At 41.4% G+C, this 17,615-nt stretch overlaps 1 protein-coding gene across 4 annotated transcripts in view; it reads left to right on the forward strand.

The window, feature by feature from the left end:
* ANO4 (anoctamin 4) overlaps positions 1 to 17,615 on the forward strand; it is a 450,544-nt gene that overhangs the window by 74,518 nt on the left and 358,411 nt on the right. Inside the window, exon 1 of one of the 4 annotated variants that reach the window (XM_067697684.1) lies at positions 14,394 to 14,554. The exons of the other annotated variants lie outside the window; for them this stretch is intronic. The gene's annotated coding sequence lies outside the window, so the exon portion shown is untranslated. Of the gene's footprint in view, positions 1 to 14,393; positions 14,555 to 17,615 lie in introns of those variants that run through there. 4 annotated transcript variants of the gene reach the window in all.

Genomic DNA, 17,615 nt, shown 5'->3' on the forward strand with positions numbered 1-17,615 from the left:
AAGGAGAAAAACCATATGATCATCTCAATAGATGCAGAAAAAGCTTTTGACAAAATTCAACACCCATTTATGATAAAAACTCTCCAGAAAGTGGGCATAGAGGGAATCTACCTCAACATGATAAAGGCCATATATGACAGACACGCAGCAAACATCATTCTCAGTGGTGAAAAACTGAAACCATTTCCTCTAAGATCAGGAACAAGACAAGGATGTCCACTCTTGCCACTATTATTCAACGTAGCTTTGGAAGTCCTAGCCATGGAAATCATAAGAAAAAGAAATAAAAGGAATCCAAACTGGCAAAGAAGAAGTAAAACTGTTACTGTTTGCAGATGCCATGATACTATACATGGAAAATCCTAAAGAGGCCACCAGAAAACTACTAGAGCTAATCAATGAATCTGGTAAAGTTGCAGGATACAAAATTAATGCACAGAAACCTCTGGCATTGCTATACACTAACAATGAAAGATCAGAAAGAGAAATTAAAGAAACACTCCCATTTACCATTGCAACAAAAAGAATAAAATACCTAGGAATAAACCAACCTAAGGAGACAAAAGACCTGTATGCAGAAAAATATAAGACACTGATGAAAGAAATCAAAGATGACACAGACAGATGGAGAGACATACCATGTTCTTGGATTGGGAGAATCAACACTGTGAAAATGACTATACTACCCAAAGCCATCCACAGATTCAATGCAATCCCTATCAAATTACCAATGGCATTTTTCACAGAATTAGAACAAAAAATTTTACAGTTTGTATGGAAGCACAAAAGACCCAAATAGCCAAAGCAATCTTTCCCCTTTTACTACAAAAAAATATAGCTTCTGTAGCTCTCCCCTACTTTGTCCTATCCAAGATCAGCTGCTTATAGTTAAAGACCATGGATTCATCCTGGCATTTTCTAGTCTAGCCCTCCTTTTTTTTTTTAAATCTTCTATTTGGCTTTTATGTCATAGCATTTCTCTGCTTCTCTTTCCTCTCTGCCCAGTCTGTAGTCACTTTCTCGAGTCACTTTCTCTCCTAGAGGCTGGGGTGCCTGAAGAGCATAGGTTTCGGAGTCAGGCAGATCTGGGTTTGGGCCTCAGCTCTGTCATCACCAGCTATGTGACTTTAAGCAGTGCTCATCTTTGCTGAGCTTCAGTTTTCGCATCTGTAAAATGGGGACAATATACCTCACTTATAAATCGTTGCAAGTATTAAAAGGACGATGTGTATGTCGTGTATACTATGGTGACTGATATTTTGGACACTCTTCACTTTGTAGTTATAATGTGGATGGTACCCAAGGTTTGCTGAGGCATCCTCTTTTCCTGTGAAGCAGTTAGTTCTCATTCTGTGCAGCGACTCCCACATTTATGTCAAACTCATCCCAACCTCTAGACTCCTATTTCCACCAATCTGCTAATCATCTTCACCGTGATCCCCACGTAATCGAAGATTCAGCATTATTCAGGAAGTTCTCAGCCTGTGGTTACTTCCTTGGTTAACAGAATCCCAGTCCTCACGGTAGCTCTGAGGTTGGAGGTTCTCTCTCCTTCCTCACTTCTATCCAGCCAACCTGTGTGTATTGAGCAGCTTATTAAGAGCCATTTGCTGTGCTCTGTACTTAGGATGCAACAAAGAGCAAAATGAGACAGTCTGAAGCATAAAGAGAAGGTCAAATTTAAGGAAATGTGATGGGTGCTGGGATGGTAAAGACCAGAGTGCAGTGAGGGTGCTCCAAAGGGCCCCTGCAGAGCAGGGACGAAGCAGTGGCCCAAGTTTAACTTTCTTCTCCCATCCCACCCCATTTCCAATAGATCCTGTAAATTCCATTAAATACTTTATTTCCATCCCACCATCACTGTTTTGTTCTGGTCAAGTATTCCAGGCACGTTAGTTCTGGCTGAAAACTCCTAGCAGTTTCCTAAATCTGTTTCTGATCCATCTACCTTGCCAGTCCGTCTCCTAAGCAGCTGCGTACGTTACTTCCTGAAGCACAAATCTGATCATCTCTCTCCGTTTCCTAGAAATCTGTGTTGCCTATACCAGTCAAGATTCAGTATGGAAAAGAGGCCACTCTAGCTATTTTAATCAGGAAAGGATTGTCTGTGAAGGTTAGGGATTATAAAATCAGAGGAGGGTTAGTGGAACAGGCATAGGAAGAATACACCAAGGGTCTGCCTCTCAGGCTGTACTGGAAGTCTGATGCTGGAGAACTTCTGGCTATAGCTATTATTCGTGGATCAGGAAGCCAACGGTGCTACTGCCCCTGACTGCCTTTCCTCACCAGAAAGATGACAGGCCCTGGAATGGTGCTGCAGGAAAACCTCACATATCTGATCTTACTTGTCAAAGGGGATTGGAGCCAACAGGGTCAGGAACACGGTCTTCATCTCATTTCCACCTTCTAAGTTTCATACAAGTGCGTTGAACGAGTGGAACTGAATTCTGCTTCAGAGTCCTAGCTTCAAGGAGTGTGGTAAATAGATCTGGGTTTGCCAGCCTCTGTGTGGGAAGGGAGACTAGAAGGAGGTGAGGAATCTAGGGTGAGCAAGGCGCCCAGAGCATCTAAATTGTGGGTATCTGCATTGCCTGCAGCCAGTGCAACCTGATGTTCAAAGTGTGTGCAGTTTCATCACTGTTCTTCATGTTTTGTTTAACCCCTGTCTTCTATCATCTACAATGTCTGTCACTGGCAGGTGCTAAACATGTTTTTTGCACGTATGAATGCACAAACGCATCCACTCCTGATGCAGTTCTCTTACCTTCTGGCCATAACTTTAGCAGGAACAACTTTCCTGGCTGGTCCTAACTTCCTGCTGAAATCCTGCCCCCCACCCTTTTTCTTTTTTCTGAGGCCCAGACAAGTCTTCCCTCCTCAGAGGGTCTTCTGAAATCCTCTGGAATCTTCCCACCCCGTTTTCTTGTTGCTCCTTTCACCTCCGTCCTAGAGCTTATCATCTGCCAGCATCAGGTGTAGCTATGTATAGTTGACTCCTGAACGACGCAGGTTTGAACTGCGCAGGTCTACTTACACGTGGATATTTAAAAAAATAATACTACAGTGCGGTACAATCTGAGGTTGCTTGAATCCTCTGATGGGGAACTGTGGGTACAGAGGAACCCTATGCAGAAGGCTGATTATGAATTATATACGGATTTTCAACCGTGAGGAGGGTCAGCACACCAACCCCTGGGTTGTTCAAGGGTCAAGGGTCAGCCGTCTTCATATTTTTTTACCTGCCATATTGTGAACTTCAGGGTAACAGTGACTGTTGCATTCATTGCTGTGGCACGCCGCCCCCCATGCTTACCTTCAGTTTTTCTCATCACTTTCTCCTTTCCTTTCCCTTTTTTCCAGACATATCACCTCTAACTCTTCTTCTAATGACATTTCTTTCACTCTGATTTTCCTGTAATTACAGGTGAAATTCGATGATTTGTACGTATAGCTAAGTCTCTGTTGCTGCTCTTCTCCTGTCCTTAACACCTGTGTACAGACCTGCGTGCTATTTTCTTAACACAACTTTTTTCTGTTTTAGTCCTAGGCAGTAATAAAATATAAACGTAAAAGGGGAAGAGTTTAGAAAAGAATTGTTTCCTCTCCGTGTGTTCGTGAAATTCACAATATGTTCAATGTTCTGGTTTGCTAGGCCTTGACAATGGAGACTGTATCAGTGGAATATTCCAATCAGTATAACATTCATAGTTGGGATTCTGAGTTGTCAAAACATGGCCGTGAGATTTGTCTGAGCTTTTGTCACAGAGAATTTCTTAGAACTTCTCTTTGCTTTGTGTGGTTTATGGGGAATCCTCTTTCTTCCTCATTAAGTCATTTTTCTTCCAAACATATTTACTGAATAAGACAACTGAAATTCATAAAGGCTACCTAGTTACCTAGTCTTTAGGAAAATTCTTTTTTTTCTTTGTATTTAAAACAATTAAAAAGAAAGAAAAAGTCTATTTAACAGTTTTAGGTTCCCAGCAAAATTGAGCAGAAATTACAGAGTTCCTGTATATTCTTCCCCCACCCCCACTGGTATATTTGTTACAACTGATGAACCTACATTGACCTCATCCAAAGTCCAGAGTTTACATTAGGGATCACTCTTGGTGGTGTACAGTCTATGGTTTTGGACAAAGGTATGATATCTATATCTGTTACAGGATCATTCAGAATAGTTTCACTGCCCTAAAAGTCCTCTGTGCTTTGTCTCTTCATCCCCCCTTACCACTTAACCCCTGGTAACCACTGATCTTTTTATTGTCTCCATAGTTTTGCCTTTTCCAGAATGTCATATAGTTGGAATCATACACCATGTAGCCGTTTCAGAAAGTAAATACCACAATAAACGGAGACACACAATTTTTTTTGGTTTCGCAGTCCATATAAAGGTTATATTTACACTATACTGGAGTCTATTAAGTGTGCAGTAGTGTCATCTCTAAAATGTGCGTGTCTTAATTGCACTTATTGCTAAAAAATGCTCATCATCATTGACAAGGTTACCACAAATCTTCAATTTGTAAAATACAAACTGTATCTGCCGTACCTGTGAAGTATAGTAAAGTGAAGTACAATAAAATGAGATACGCCTGTATTCATTTAAGGTTCTTCCATGTCTTTTCATGGCTTGATAGTTCACTTTTTTTTTAGTGATGAACAATATTCCATTTCTGAATGTACCAGTTTTTCCATTCACCCATTGAGGGACATTCTGGTTGCTCCCAGGTTTTGGCAATTATGAATAAAACTGCTATAAATATCTATGTGCAGGTTTTGGTGTGGATATAGGCTTCTAACTCATTTGGGTAAACACCAAGGAGTACAGTTGCTGGATCATATGGTAAGAGTATAAGAGTGTGTTTAGTTTTGTAAGAAACCAGTTAACTGTCTTCCAGAGTGGCTGTACCATTCTGCATTCCCACCTGCAATACAGACTTATTTTTGTTGGAGGTTCAAGGGACTTCTTAAAAATTCATAAAAGGAAAAATCCATCCCTACAAAGTTGTAGAATGGTCAGTACATGGCCTAGTTTCACTTTACAAAAATATGAGCATATCACAGTCCTTTAAAATGCTCCTTCTGCTTTCTCCTCTCACCTCGAATAATAGAACTCAAAACTGGTCGCAGAGAAATGAGGAGAAATGGTATAAAAAACAGACTAGATGATCATATCTGTAGCACTGATATTATAGCTCGTTCTTGAGTCGCTACTTGTGGATCCACAACCCTGGGAGGATGGGGCATGCAGGTGTTCTTCTGCCCTGCCCCCGCAGCTGACTTGGCCAGGTGTCTGCAGTCTCTTGAGTGTGCTTCCTTGCTGATGTGGAGGTCCCCCATTCAGCCACACTAAGGGGAGATTAGTTCTTTAGTGCTGATGGCAACTGCGGCTATTGGCAGAAGAGTGTTATTCCAGTTCTTAGGCTGGAATATAATCATAGCTGATTTCCTGTGAGGGAATGGGTGAAGAAATTGAATAATTCTCTGGCTGGTGTGGAGGGTCCATTGCAAGCCCCAGGTCTTGGCCTACTTCATCAAACCAGAGCCCTTCTTGTAAGTGTGCCTGTGTGTTGGGTGGGGCACTGGGCTTCTAAGGAATGTCAGCAATCCTAGTCTCAACACTCAGGCAGACAGGGCTCTTTCCCCTCCAAACTTAAATGCTAGTGAAATCTCTCAAAGAAGCCCCTTCTGCCTAAGAGAATCAATAACCTTGCCTCTGACTGACAATTCAAAGAAGAAGGGATGTTTGGAATGCTTTATTATCCCCAAGATGCCCCAATTAGTTGAGTTACCATTAAGAGCCAGGAGTTCCAGAGGTTGACTCTTTGGAGTAAATTAATGCCTGTGGTGTTTTATAATTTCAAGAAGGAGAAATTTTATATTTAAACTTTAAAAAAAAATGAGCTAATTAGAAATCAGCTCAGAGGGATTTTTAAATTCTTTGAACTGAAGGGGGTTTTGGCCAATAGTATTCAAACAATTCCATAAATATGCACTGAGTATCCATCGATGCCAGGCATTGCAATAAGCAGAGAGGTTAGAAAGATAGGGAAGATACTCTCCATCCCTCAGGGAACAGTCTAGTAAGAGCATCAGACATACAAGGAAGCTCAGTCTTTCTATAACCATTTATGTGAGTGTCTCCAGGGAGGGTTCCTCTCTGGGGATGCAAAGATGAATAAAGCTCAGGACTAGTACTTTCCTGAAGGAATCAGATAATAAGACATTATTAATACTGTGTGATCCATGCCATAACTTGAGGATGATGAACTCTATTAGAGGGTAGGGAGTGAGTGTCAGGAACTGCCTGGAAGAGGAGGGAGAGGCTTGGTCTGGGTCTTGGAGAATAAGTAAGAGTTGAGGAAGAAGGGAGCTGGGCTGAGAAATTCTAAGCAATGGGGAAAGCTTGGGCCAGGACCCTGACATTTTAACCAGCTTGGTGAATTCCGGAACTGAGTATTAGGGTATGGGTAAATGGGAAGATGCAAGTGGGGAGTGATAGAGGAGGAAAGGTTGAAGAGTCCTGGGGGGCTTTCATGTGATAAAGGAAGGAGTGCACTTCATCCTGCACATAGTGATGAAGCAGAGAAGAGGTTTCAGTGGGAGAGGGCAGGCTGGTGTTTTCACTTAAAAATCCTCAGGTGGCTGCAAAGGATGCATTGGACAGAGGGAGATGCAAGGCAGGGAAACTGCTTCTGGGACTATCACATTAGCTGCAGGGAGAGTTTGTAGCTAGGCTAGGGTAGTGGCAGTGGGAAGATGATGGAGGAAAGAAGTGTTCGGGAGGTGATATGGACAAGATGAGTCAAGCAAGGATGACGCTGAGATTTCTAGGTACCCTATAAAGTGGCCAGAATAGTCTTGCACATAAGAGTTCAATAAATGTTATTTTCCTTGGGCAACAGAGTAGATAGTGATGCTCTTAAGTGGAGAAAAGGAAAGCTAGAGGAAGATTTGGGGGATAAAAGATGTATTTGGTATTGGATCTAGGATGTTTGTTCCTTTAAAACAAAACAAAACAAAAACTACCTGCTTCCTGTTTCCTGCCAATGACAAATTCATATCTGCTTTGATAGACTGGCATATTATTGCTAATTAAAAATACTCTAATTGAAAACTATGTCCTTCCAGATGACTATTGGAAAATATCCTTCATATATTATGCATGATTGCCATGGGTATTTATTTATTAGGCCTCCTCTTGGGCCAGGCTAATCAGAAACAGGGATGATATGGTCAGGCTTGGGAGGATTTCTGTATTTTGCCTTTCCAGACAGCTTCTTGGGAGGAGAGAGAAATTGTCTAGATTCCCAGGCTTCTGATATTCTGAAACCATTTGTTCTAGTTGGTGCTTCAGAAACCAAGGACCTTGTCAATTTCTTCTTGGGATCAGCTTGGACCAGAGCAATTTTAACATACAATAAAGGAAGGAGAACGTGAAATAGGATCCAGTAAACCTCCTGATTTATAAGATAAACATAATTTAACATTTTTTGCTCAGTGTTTCAGTCCCAGATACACAAATGAAGATCAGTATGCTGATTTTGGTAAGTGCCTATTTCTAATAGAGGCAGGAGTTGCATATTACTGGTAGGTACCCCTTGTCCCTGGATAGTGTTTTAATGCCTGTTAATGAGTGTGAAACATTATTAAATGCCTATAATAAACTTGAACATTGTGGTACTGCCCTGAATAGCATATTAAGTGACCTCAAAGATTTCATTCCCCTTCAAGAGTCAAGATAATTGGAATTTTGTCTAGATGTAGAGAAACTTGGGAGCAGTTGTACAAACATTGGTCATGCTGTAAATATTCAAGAAATGGATGCTGAGTGTATATTATGTTCTGGACACTCTGTTAGGCTCTGGGGACAGAATGAGAAGCACAAGAACAGTGCTTGCTGGAGAGGAGCATATGTTATATTGCAGAGGACAAATAGGCAATCAAATAAATAAGATGGAGGTAAATGTTGCAAGAAGAGTGGAGAGAGTCATGTGCTGAGAAAATGATTGACAGGGTCAGGGAAGCCTTGCTAAGGAGCCATGCCGGGATCTAAGGAAAAGGATGGGGCAGAGGAAACACACACACAGTCCCTGGGGTGGGAATGAGCTCTGCAAGTTTGAGAAACAGAAAGAGGGCAATGGTTGGACTGTATGTAGATATTGTAGAGTGAGGGAGAAATGGCTACCTTGTTCCAACTAGTCACGGAAGGCTTATTAGAGACTTAGAAATGAAATAGGTGTATATTTACTACATATAGATATATACCCCACCTAACAAGGTAGGTGTTGTTACACCTACCTTGCTGTAAATATACCCATTTCCTAGATGAGGGAACTGGGTGTCCGAGACCAGATCTGCAGAGCGAGGGCCTGAGTCAGGGCTGTCTGACTCTTCCACTGCACCCTAACTGCAGACCCACAGAATCGGAGCAAGGCACTTGGAGTGATTAAGTGCTGAGTCATTGGCCTCCTAGGCTGGCTTCCCTGTGATACCTGGGCTTTGGGATATTAACAACAATGATCAAACGATGATGACAGCAGTGGCAATAACTATACCTACTATCACATACTTTATAGTTCGTAAGTACTTTACTGTGCAGTTCCTTATTTGTGGCTCAGAAGAACCCTCAAAGGTAAGCAGGACATGTTTTATTCTTCTTTAGGTTAAGAGATGACCTGAGGTGACATGGGACAGGGCTGGGACTTGGCTCTTCTGATTCTAATCCAGGGCCCTTTCCTTAAACCACAGAAACTCCTGATTAAAGAGGAGATAAATATGGCTCATAAGCTTGTAGTCCTTCAGACTTCCAGAAAACAAATGTGTACTTTTTTTTCAAAGCACTTTTGACTGTGAAGATGAGGCATAAAAGATGGACTCACTCTCATGAGTTTATTGAGCTTCTATTGTGTGCCAGACACTGGGACTGCCAAAGGATCCCAATAAAATAAGTTGAAAGGTACTAATTTAGCACAGTGTTACTTGCCCTATGATACAAGACTAGAAAAAATGCTATGGAAAAAGTAATTAAGTCACTTTTAGGAATTTGGGGAAGACCTCACCAAGAAGATGACAGTAAACTAGGCCTTGAAGGATGAATGTTAGGGTTTCTCTGGGGAGAGAAGCAAGGAAGGTTATTCTAGGAAAAACAGATAAGAATACTATAATAAAAGAGTATGATGGCTCTGAGGAATAGTAAGTAATCAGGTATATCTGCGGCATGGAATATATAGGATATCATAGTGGGAAAGGAAGCTGGTAGACTGAGGTCTGATTGCAGAGGGCCTTGAATGCCAGGCTCAGGTGGCGCTGTATTTGGCTTGACCATCCCAAGTTTACTAGCAAGGGGATGACATGATTCTATTTTCTTTGTCTTAGAAAGCAAGTGCTATTGGCAAAGGGAGATGGGACTGGAACAGAGGAAAGGTTAGAAACTATTGTAGTAGTGAAGGAGAAAGAATAAAGCCCTGAATTGGTTGTAATCCCTAATTATGTGTTGAGAGGAAATGTGACACTGGGACTGAAGGACTGATGGGATATGAAGACACACTGATTGGATTTTGGACATACACACTAGTGTTACATTTGTACACATACATACGCTCTTTATTTTGGCCTCCCTAGACTCAGCCCAGTTCTCCCTGACTCTTCCAGGCAGCCATTGATTTATTTTTTTCATCCTCAAAAAAGGAGAAAATGTTATAGGTCTGTGATCTTATAGATCCTTTCTGTATGATTTGATCTTTGATCCCATAGGAATCTTCTGGCAGAGAAATGCTGAATGCAATCAAATTTTTGAAGTTGGAGGCATAATATTTATGTCCTGCAGATTACTTACCTTTTATGTATTTGGAACTGTTGTTGCCTATTTGAAAGCCCTCCTACTAAGCACTTTAGGGAAATCATTCTCAGCCAGTGACCTCTAGTAGGGAAACATTAGCAGAGCAACCTATTCTCTGTTTCTGGCCTCCTGCTGAATGCTGAAGGAGAATTTAGGTATTAGATAAAGGACTATAATATTTATGTCAGATCCCACACATTTCTAAAATATTCTTTCCTTCTACTTTTTTATTAATTGAGGACTACTCATCCTGGCTTTAAAAATGTAATGTGGGGTCAAGAGTTAGAAAAAAAAAAAAAAGTCAACAAATACAGATTTCTTGCTCTTTAAATTATAAGCATCAGGAATTTATTTCTGTTGCAAAGTAGGGTTACATTTAATCTCTGAAGTAAAATGGGTTTTTCTGCTTTAGCTTGGATTCATTTCATTCCTATTTCACCCAAATTCATGTAACACTGTGAGAAGGGTCCCAAAATAATCTCTACATTCAGTCAAAAACATCTGCAGGGGAGTCTTCCATGTTCAGATCAATGTTTCCATGAAAGAGAAGCAGCATTTTGAGGCTATTCTGGTGGTTCATATACTGGCGTTGCCACCTGGGAAAGCTTTCAACTCCCTGCACCCCAGTTACTTCAGTGAAGATGATACTCATGTCCTATGAGTATTGTGAAGACTAAAAGAGGTGTGAAGCCACTGGAATTAAGTCTGGCACAAATGAGGGTTCAGTAAATATTAGCTCCTTTAGACACCAGTTTATAGAAGTTAGGCAAAATAGATGCAGGCTTTTTCCTTTAGGGAGATTATAACTTAGTTTTCAAAACCATTGATTGGCAGAATGTTGTTTAAAATTCCTTCTGTTCCATTGATCTGTGTGTCTGTACCACAGATGCCAGTGCCATAGTATTTTGATTACTGTAGCTTTGAAGTATAGTCTAAAGTCAGGGAACGTGATACCACCAGCTCTGTTCTTCTTTCTCAGGATTACTTTGGCTATTCAAGGACTTTTGTGTTTCCGTACAAATTTTAGAATTAATTGTTGTAGTTCTGTGAAAAATTTCTTTGGTAGTTTGATAGGGATTGCATTGAATCTGTAGATGGCCTGGGTGTTATGCTTAGTGAAATAAGCCAGACAGAGAGAGATCAAATACTGTATGTTATCACTTATATGTAGAATGTAAAAAATGAAATGAATGAATATAACAAAACAGAAACAGACTCACAGATAGAGAGAATAAACTAGTAGTTACCAGTGAGAAGAGGGAAGAGGAGAGGAGCAAGATAAGGGTAGGAGACTAAGAGGTACAAACTCCTATGTATAAAATAAGCTGTAAGGATATATTGTAGAGCAAAGGGAACATAGCCAATATTTTATAACGTTAAATGGAGTATAATCTACAAAAATTTGGGAGTTTTAAAAAAATTTTTTATTTATTTATGGCTGTGTTGGGTCTTCGTTGCTGTGCACAGGCTCTCTCTGGTTGCAGCGAGCGGGGGCTACTCTTCATTGTGGTGCACGGGCTTCTCATTGCGGTGGCTTCTCTTGTTGCGGAGCATGGGCTTCAGTAGTTGTGGCTCACGGGCTCTAGAGCCCAGGCTCATTAGTTGCCCGGGCTTAGTTGCTCTGTGGCATGTGGATCTTCCCAGACCAGGGCTCAAACCCGTGTCCCCTGCATTGGCAGGCAGCTTCTTAACCACTGTGCCACCAGGGAAGCCCTCTACGAAAGTTTTGAATCACTGTTGTACAACTGAAACTAATAGAATATTGTAAATCAATTATAACTCAATAAAAAAGAAAACTCTTGATTCTCATGCCTCCTGTTAAGTGTCTGATGTCAAAAATGGAATTACACAGCCATTTATCTCCTTGGTGATCTAGAAAATAGGTATGTTTTTACTTTTTCTCTTCGGGCTGGTTACAGAGTAGAATCCATTTTCAGTGTTGAAGGACTGAGCTTTAAGAATCCTTGGCTTTCAGACTTTATACAGCTCTGTCAGCATGCCACTCAGAAGCAAATTTCCTGAAAGAGCTATCTTTTTTTCTTTTTCAAACAAATGACAGGTGTAGGTACATAATTCAAATTACCTTGTAGTCTTAAAAAAAAAAAAGGCATTAAATCATATTGTTGTAGCCGGATTCTCTTGACCATTGAAATGGCTATCTAACAAATATTTTAGTACTGTTGTTACTCCAGTGAGCAAGATACAGGCCCTGAAATTGTCCATGTTTAATTGACTTGGATAAATATTTTGCGACTTAAAAAATTAATTGTTGCTACCTGAAATGGGAGGTATTTCTATATTTTGAGGAGGGAGGAGTGAAGTGGGCAAATTTTAAAAATTAATTGCATTTCAGCAAGTGACTTGAATACTTGTTTTCATTGACCCGATTGTTATATAGATATGCAATTATTTAATCAACTAAGTAATTTGTACTTCTGTAGTTTTATCATTTTCATGCTGCATTATAACCCTATGTATTCAAGGTATTGAACCTGTTCCATAAACAGTATTAATCTCAATTACTTTGGGAGCTTTAAATACTATTCCCTTATTAAATATATGCTTTGTTATGCTGCCCATGTTTTTGCAGCATCAGAAACTATTGATGCTGATAAAAGCAAACATTCAGTTAAAAAACCTTTTCATGTTTTAATTAATTAAAAAAATAAATTGTGCATTTATATTTCTCAAATGGTTTTGGTTATGGAAAACACCTGATAGGGCTAATTTAGAACTTTGAGTCCAAAATCCAACTTCATGGCTTGGTTTTATCTGAGGGACATTAAAATAGTAGAACATTTTTTGTCTTGGCAAGATTTGCAGTGTTGAAATTTTGAAAAGAAGATTTAATTTTGTCCATGAAACTATAAACTTCTTGAAGGCAGGGCCTGCCCCTTTTATTTCTGTGCTACCAGCACATGGTTGGCTGTGGTTAAAGGTTTGCTGATTGGAGTTGAACTGAAGTGGATAACACAACAGAATTTGAGACTTAATCTCCCAGGTCTTCCTTGTTTAATATACATAGGATGAACCTGACAAAACCGTCCTTTTTTCATTTCAAATATTTCATTTTATTCTGTTCATCTTTGATGTGGAACATTTTTGCGGCCTCCTGCTGTAACTCATTTGGGTAGTGAGTTAACTTCTTCCTTGGAACTTAGCCCTTCGTTTTACTTCGCAGAATTCAGGCTCCCCAAAGTTAGCTTGCCTCTGGGTAGAGATTGCTGCAAAATTTCCAAATGATCCTTCAACGTGTAGGTTACAGCAGAACTAAAATTAAGGACTCTATCATGTAAGCCACCTGAAAAACAAACAAACCCAGGGACATTTGTGTCTTCCTATTAACTCTTGGCTAGCACAAGGAGTTCATATTTCTTGCAAAGATCAAAAGATGACCCAAGACAATCTCCCCAAGGTACACAGTTCTGAAGTTTTACTGTGAAATCCAATTCAACTGGCATTAACTCTAGAACCTACTCCCGTATTTAATTTAATCATCACAGCCAAAACCAAATTAATACATACATAATGAGGTTACAGGTTCAATATTAAAATAGAATGGGGAGAAAGGCAGGCAGGAAAAGTATAATATTCTCTGCTTAGTCACTACTAAAGAATTTGCCTCTTTCATTAGTCTAGCTCAGAGTTTTTCAAACTTCAGTGTGCCTGTGAATTATTATACAGGGATTTTTACCCAAGTCCACATATTCTGTCTTATGGGTGATATAAGAAACCTCAAAAACAAATGTTACTATCTTTATAAACTGTCTCTAACAAGTACTTCTATACATATATTATACAAGAAAATATACTGAGACCGAGAGACAGATTTCAGAGAGACCTTTAACCCTTTTCTGTCTAAATGTCTCACCTGTGAAACAGGGATCCCGGTCCCTGGTATTTCATCCTGTGCCTCGGGCATAAAGCAGCCCACGTCCAAAGCGTCATTATTGGACTCGTGGTGACCTCTCTGCGCACATCATCAGGGCTGTCTGGTCTGTGAAATGCCATTAGATAATCATTTAAGATGGGTTTCGAGTCCGGCTTCTTGCAGAGATGCGGTGGGATGCTTAGGAAACTTCCTGAGTGGTTGGTATAACTGTGGGGCTTTGGGTCTTATTTTTAATAACAAAGCAAATATTATCAGCAGCTGGGCAGAGGAGGGTAAGCTGCCAATCCTGCCAAACTCCGGTGGAGGCAGGGGGCTGTCCTGCCTCTCTGAGAACCGGCTGTCATCTGCTGCTCTCTTGTCACACTGACACGGCCCCTGGGCTGGGCTGATTGGTTGCTGGCAATAACTGATAGGGAATACTGATATTCTCGCTGGCAGTTCCTCACACTCCAAAGAGGCTCCTTTCCACCTCTTCTCACCTTCCCGACCCCTGCCTGGTGCCCAGCCTCCCCCAGTGATGCTGCCCCTGCCCCCCCGGGGGAGGAGAGCCCTGGGCGTGAAGCTCTGAAATCCACCAGGCTGCTTGCGTTCAGGCTTGCCGGGAGAGTCCTGTTCCCGACTTCTCAGGGTTTTCACAGCACAAACAACTGCATGTGGGCCCGAGGGGAGGCTGAGAAGGACTTGTGTGTGTTGGTTTTACCGTCTTTCATCACTTTGTTGGCTTCATCCCGTGTCTGGAGCTCCGCGGTGGATTTCTTTCTGCCTACGACACTGAGGAAGGATCCCTTCTCCTTCTGTTGACTCTTTCTATTTTTATGGTAAGTGCTTGCATTCAATGAGCAGCCCTGCTGCAGTGAAGTGAACGCTAGCTCTCTTCCCAGCTACGCTTAGTGACCTTCTCTCTGCGTTTCTCCTGTTTTCCTGGGTCCACGTCTGGGGTGATCCAGCTAACGAAAATGCCGGGGGCCATGTGTCTGGATTGTCTTTTCATTTTATTTTATTGTTTCCATAAACCTGAGCTCCTCGCCTGTGATGGAAGCATAAGCGCTCTCTCTTTGTCCTTGAAGCGGCGGGCAGGGAAATGTGTGCACGATGGTAAACTGCAGCAGTGTGCAGGTGCTCTGTGGAGGGTGATTGACAAATTTGGGCAAGATGAATCCTCGGCGTGCTGAGGTGCACTTCTCAGAATCCGGAAGGGCCGGGCTGATCGGCCCACCTAGCAAACTATTTCATCTTTGCCGGTGAAGACAGCATGCGTGTGAGTTATGTCGGAGTCGGCTGTGGGCAGTGGCGCCTTAAAGCACCTGCCTGTGGGTCCAGAATGGCCCTGTATCTTTCTTGTGGGCTTTACAACTTGGGCAGTAGCATTTGTGGCTGCGGGAGGAACCCTGCGCTGGCTGGCAGAGTAGACTGCATGACCTCATTGCTTCTTTCCCTTTGGAATCTCAGGGTGCCTGTTCTGCAAACTGTGTCTTCCATCCTCTTCAGAGGGTGGTAGGGCAGCGATGAGAGGGCACGTTTCTGAGTTGACAACATAGTTTCAATCCTCCTTCTGGGAGATAAAAGGCTTTGAGACGGTTGGAATGGTTAGACTTTCCTAAGAGAAAATAAGCAGGTTTCAGAGGAAGAACATGCATGTTGCGGTGACATCAGGCAGACTGTTTGTTCCAGGGCATTTACTCTTAGACTCGTGTTCTAATTTTTCACCTGGTCTCCCGAGGCGTGCTGCAGAGAGCACGACAACTTCAATTACTGGCTGCCCCTTGAAGCCCAAAGGAAACAAGTCAAGAACATTTTAGTATAGTTCTCACTCTGTGAAACCTGGGGTTGAAGGGGAGTCTCTTTTCACAGGGAGATGTCTTTATTTTCCTTTTCCTTTTTTTTTTTTTTGGTAGCAGGTGTGTTGGATTATTTTGGTCAACGTCGCTTTCTACAGAATAAGCTTCACAGTTCTAATTCTGCTTGGTTATTTTCCGGTCTTGGACTGGAGATGGGTTATTTTATTTGATTTTGTGTGGATTTTCCAGTTGTGGTCCATTTAACTCCAGGGAGGGTAAAATGTGGAGTGAAATTTCTGGTCTTTCTCCCTGTTGACTGGGAGTTTGGAATGTAAAGTTCCTTAACTGTCTTGCTCTTTCTTACTACTTTTGTTTCCACTGTGTGGATTTTTCTCAAAATAGTGGTGATGACATCAGGCATATGCTTTTATCCTGCTCCCTGGGTCCAAAGTAGATAATTTGGTTGTTTTGGGTGGAGGGTTCTTTAAATGCATGAAAGCATACATTAAAACAAAGAACAAGAATTGGAGATGTTTACATTATCACCCAGCTTCAGGGTGAAACCAGCAAATAGGTTAACAGCAACAGCAACAACCAAAAATTAGGGTCCTTGCATATTGTAAACTCTGAATCATTAAATAATGTCTGAAGTACTTTCATCATTGTTTGGATTAGCTGTTCTAATATCCACACTTCCCTACACTCAGTTATGGCTGGGAGCAGTGTTGTCATCTGACTGGCTGACTTCTCTGCTTCCTTTGATTCTAACGTTTCGTTGTTTACTTTCATTTCATTTCCGGTGTTTTCTTTGATTAATTTTTTTCCTCCAATCGCAAGGATTTTTATCAGGTGCTTGGCAACTCAACTTGACGAATTCATCAAGATGGAAAGAGTTAGAGTCAGCTTGGGTGTCATGGAAATAGACTCCGCATTTCACACTGCAGGCCATTTCAGATGCCTTTAGAAAATATTTTGTTTTAATTAGTAGCAACTTTAGCTTTGAGAGAGGAAATTCAGTGGGCTTCCTTTATTTTACTGAGCAGAACATTCACCCATGCAATCAGAATTGTATATGTGCAAGCATATACACAAATGTACTGTTTACTTGTGACTGTTAAGTGTACATATTTTCAATAGTTGTAGCATGCTCATTTAGAGAGGAGAAAAATTTGAGATACTGCTTTGCATTCTCTAGCTAGCTCCCCCCCCCCCCCCGCCCGCCCCTCTTGGTAGGGATTTCCCCAATTTTCCCTCCATCCCCCTCCAGATAACCACCTTTGGGAATTTCTTTGAATTGGGAGAGTGCATTCTTTAGCATTTGCTTGTCTCACAACATGGTGTCAGGTTAATTCCTTTGTAGAGTCTCTGAAGGCAGCATACACAGTCACTGCAGAAAATATCCGTAAAAGCTGTGCTGAGTGGAGCCAGTAACTCTTAGCCTCTTGATGTGATGAAGTCACTGCAACATTTTTTGCGTTTTGTGTGTGTGTTTATTTAGCTGCTGTGCCTTGTAACCAATTTTGCTTGCAACCCTAGCAAGTTGTACTTATTTGAAATGGGTCTAGAAATACCTAGATAGTTGTAGATGCAGTTACTCATTTTTCACATTTCTTTTTTTTTTTTAATTTTTGGCTGCGTTGGGTCTTCCTTGCTGTGCACGGGCTTTCTCTAGTTGCGGCGACTGGGGGCTACTCTTCGTTGCTGTGCGCGGGCTTCTCATTGCGGTGGCTTCTCTTGTTGCGGAGCACGGGCTCTAGGCCTGTGGGCTTCAGTAGTTGTGGCACGTGGGCTCAGTAGTTGTGGTGCACGGGCTAAGTTGCTCCACGGCATGTGGGATCTTCCTGGACCAGGGATCGAACCCATGTTCCCTGCATTGGCAGGCAGATTCTTAACCATTGTACCACCAGGGAAGTCCCTTTTCACATTTCTTGATTACAGCTATCATTAAAACAGTGCTTTTACAGTTTCTTTTGATGTTATTCTATTCAATAATTTGAAACCTGTAGTTTATATTCTGAACCAGTATTCAGAATTCTCCATTATCTTCCTTTCTACTTTTTCCCAGTTCTGCTTTATTTATATTTCTATGAATGAATAGGCA

Source organism: Pseudorca crassidens, chromosome 11, assembly GCF_039906515.1.
Source record: "Pseudorca crassidens isolate mPseCra1 chromosome 11, mPseCra1.hap1, whole genome shotgun sequence".
In the NCBI taxonomy this organism is placed as follows: Eukaryota; Metazoa; Chordata; class Mammalia; order Artiodactyla; family Delphinidae; genus Pseudorca; species Pseudorca crassidens.